This window comes from Pteropus alecto, unplaced genomic scaffold (assembly GCF_000325575.1).
Source record: "Pteropus alecto unplaced genomic scaffold, ASM32557v1 scaffold39, whole genome shotgun sequence".
Taxonomy (NCBI): Eukaryota; Metazoa; Chordata; class Mammalia; order Chiroptera; family Pteropodidae; genus Pteropus; species Pteropus alecto.
This window is the reverse complement of record NW_006443568.1, coordinates 12,634,035-12,637,610: the sequence shown is the minus strand read 5'-3', so window position 1 is coordinate 12,637,610 and position 3,576 is coordinate 12,634,035. Positions and strand designations below refer to the sequence as shown.

The window sequence follows — 3,576 nt, the reverse complement described above, 5'->3', positions numbered from 1 at the left end:
CCGTAAGCCCCGCCCCCAGAACGGCCCAACCCACGGTCCCGGGACACTGCGCCTGCGCGCTCTCGTTGGATCGCTAGAAGTCTTCAGCGCGCGGGGCCCCTAAGGCTCTCCCAGGCTCTTCTCAGCGCGTCCCCTCCGCCCCCGCCTTCTCTATCTTCCCAGACTTTGGGTACCCCACATCAGGGCCTCCAGGATGGGATTCTTGGGATGGGCTTTGAAGTCCGTCAGAAAGAGGCGGCTACTTGGAGACAGGACTTTCCTTGAGCATCTACTTAAAGTTGGACCCTTCGCAAGTCTCATCTTCTCCCACAACCCAGGAAGTATGAGCATCATCCCTATTTTACAGAAGAGAAAACTGATTCCAAGAGGTGGAATATCATGCTCAAGATCACACAGCTGGGAAAGGCAAAACTAGGAATCCAGGGAAAGGCCTGGCGCTACTCTCCCCTGCCCCCTCCTATCCTGCTCCCTAATGCCTGACGGTGGTGGCCCATTCCCTCCCTTCAGCAGGCCCCGTGCCACACCTGGCTCTAATTGTCCCCCCACCCCCATCCTAATTGCCCCTGACCCTGGAGACAACCACAGTGCCTAGGGAGGAGCCAAGGCCCCACAGTATGGGGCAAACTTCAGGACACGTGAGTCCTAGGTCTGGCCTTGCTACAATTTGCTGAGTGAACTTGACTTGAGTCCCTACCACCTCTGTAGGCTTCAGTTTTCCCATCTGTAAAATATATGGCCTCTGTAGGCTCTTCCAGCTGACCCTGCATTGTGTCTGCCACTGTACAGTGGGGACAGATGCTGGGAAAGTAGCAATTGCTTCCTGAGCTGTGGCCAAGTCAACACCAGCTGCTTTAGACCCTGCAGGGGCAGGGCTGTCCACCAGCTCGGTGCCCGCCATCTCTGCAGCTTCCTAAGGGAGCTGCTGGCAGCTGTCCACCACCCTCCATCTCCAGGGTTCCTGGAAGGAAGTCACTGCGCCTTCCTTTCCCCTAGACCTGGCCCTGGGTCAGGCTGGAGCCCGGGGAGCCAGCGGGAACTCCAGAGATATGTGTTCCAGACACGGTGTAGCTCTGTTTTTAATAATTAACAGCAACAAATATTGATTTATGCAGGCACTTTCAGGCCTGAGCGCTTCCGGGCACCCATCGAAATGCAGCCAGAGAAATATCTATTCCACACTGGGAGGAGGCAAGACCTGGTCGTATCACCAGAGATGCTTGTGTGCCAGGTGGAGTGAAGGGGGTGCACACATGTGCATGCAGCTGTATGTGTGTGTGTTTGTGTGTGACAGAGACTAGATGTGGGTGTGTGTGCCTAGACATCCTGGGTGTATATTTATGTGTTTGTACATGTGTATCTGTACACGCTTGCATGTGTACATGTGTAAGTCTCTGAATACATGTGCAGACGTGTTATGTACATGTACCTAGCTGTGGGTAGGCTGTGTATGTACGTGTGTGCAGATTTTTGAATCCCGAAGTGAAGAAAGCCCTGTGGGGGGCAAGATAGGAAGGTCCTGGGTAGCTCAGTGTCTGTACAAATGTGGCTTACCAGTGAAGAGAGGGACGTCCCTTCTAGGTGTTCTATCCTACCCTGGGAACATATGCTGATAATCGTTCAGCTTCCTAATTTCTACTTCCCAAAGTTACTCTCACAGTCATCACTCAATTGCAAGCTGGCAAAGTAGGTAGAAAAGAAACTGTCAACTCTATATTACAGATGAAGAAACTAGGACCAAAGAGGGGCAGGGGGTTTGTCCACTGGACAGAGAGGTCTCCTGCCCCTCAAACTGGCTCCATCAACATTACGAATGTGTGCAGAGTTAGGGGTACTGGGGGAGGGGGTGGAGGATATGTCACAGGCCTGGTTCCCTCAGCCTCACCACTGGTTTGCTGGGGATCCAGACAGGTCGCTCAGTCTTTCTGGATCCTGGTTTCCTTCCCTGTCAAAGGAGGATGATCCACAGACTGTGTCTTGATTCTGGGGTGGGAGTGGGCTGTCGGCAGCCTGCCGTCCAGGCTGTGTTGGCACGAATGGAGGCTTCTAGACAGACTGGGCGGAGGCCAGGAAGCCTGAGGGGAGGCAGCTCAGAGCTAATCCAAGAAGGCCAGCTCCAGACTGCCTGAGCAGGCAGGACTCAGGGAGATGGGCTGTTCCAACCCTCATTTTCCTAATGAGAAGACTGAGGCCCAGGGAGGAGAAGCTATGGTCTAAGGGCACACAGCCCTCGGTGAGAACCTTGGCCTCTTCCCAGATGCTCATTCATGAACCCGACTGCCATCAAGTCACTCCCTTCCTGCCAAGCCCCAGGATCTACACAGTCTATCTGGGGCTATTACCTAGGCACAGAGAGCAGGAGAGGGTCTCAGGAACTCCCTGATGCTGTCCTTAGGACCCCACTTCGAACCCCCTTAGGGATAGTGGTTCTCCACAAGGACACAAGGACACCTGGACACCATCCTTTGGCCATCCGCCCTCCCGGCCTAGGAGAGGTGCATGGCCCTTGTTCCAAGCCGGAGTGTTGGGAGAGGAACATGGTAGATCCTACCTCTGCTATTTCCTGGCTGTGTGACCTTGGGAAAACCACTTCACCTCTGTGAGCACCTGGATCCTCATCTGGAGAATGCCTACAACCCAAGGTTTAATGAAAAGACCAAGCAGCATGATGTCTGTGGACCTGCTTTAGAAGCTATGAAGTGTACCGTAAAAGTGAGGGCTATGACATCGCATTAGAGAGGCCACCAGACCAGGCACTCTAGTCAGACAGCCTGAGTTCTGGCCCTGGCCCTGGCCCCATCACATCCTACCTTTGTGTCTTTGAGCAATTAACTTAACCTCTCGGAGTCTCAATTTTCTCTTCTACAAAATGGTACTAGTAATAGTAGCCAGCACATAGCACTTACCGTTTGAGGGTGAAATGAGACACTGTGTGTAAACTAAGTACCTACTAAGTACCCACGTGGCCCACAGTGAATCTCAATCAATACTAGCGAGTATTACTGGTATTTGACAATTTGCTTAAGTTATTTTGCTCTAAACTAGGCTATGGCTCCTTGAGGGGAGGGTCTGTGTCTGATTGCTTTCTGGCACACAGCACAAAATCTGGGCAAACATTTGATTTTGATAACAACAACAATAGCCTCATTTATAGGACTCTGCCTCTGTGCACAGAATACTTTATTGGCACTTTTCCATTTAATCTTCACAATAGCCCTGTGAAGTGGGTACTGTCATCATACCCAATTTATAGAAGAGGAAACTGAGTGATGTTGATGATGAAGATAATGAAGAATAAATGACTGGCCAGTTTATTCCCAGGTGTTCTGCCCCACCCCCATTCAACTTCTGAGATGGTACTAGGCCCACCCAGGGGTAGCCCCGAACATTTTACCTCTGCCTAGTAGTCATTCTTAGGTATCTCTCAGCCCTGGGGGTCTCCAGATCAGGAGCAGTGGGGAGGGGGACACATACCTTTGGGTAGAGCGAAGCAGTGTTGGGGGGAACGAAGTCCAATCGGGGCAGATCTAGGGCCTGAGGGAAGCGCTGGTTCTGCCCATCACTCCTCCGAAGAGAAAG

The 3,576-nt window shown here is 52.2% G+C and overlaps 1 protein-coding gene across 2 annotated transcripts in view; it reads right to left on the bottom strand.

Annotated features, from left to right (window-relative positions):
- Positions 1-3,568, bottom strand: part of RAP1GAP (RAP1 GTPase activating protein) — a 28,172-nt gene extending 24,604 nt beyond the window's left edge. For both annotated transcript variants that reach the window (XM_015598819.2, XM_015598820.2), the window contains exon 1: positions 3,472-3,568. The gene's annotated coding sequence lies outside the window, so the exon portion shown is untranslated. The remainder of the gene's footprint in view (positions 1-3,471) is intronic.
- Between the last annotated feature and the right edge of the window lie 8 nt (positions 3,569-3,576).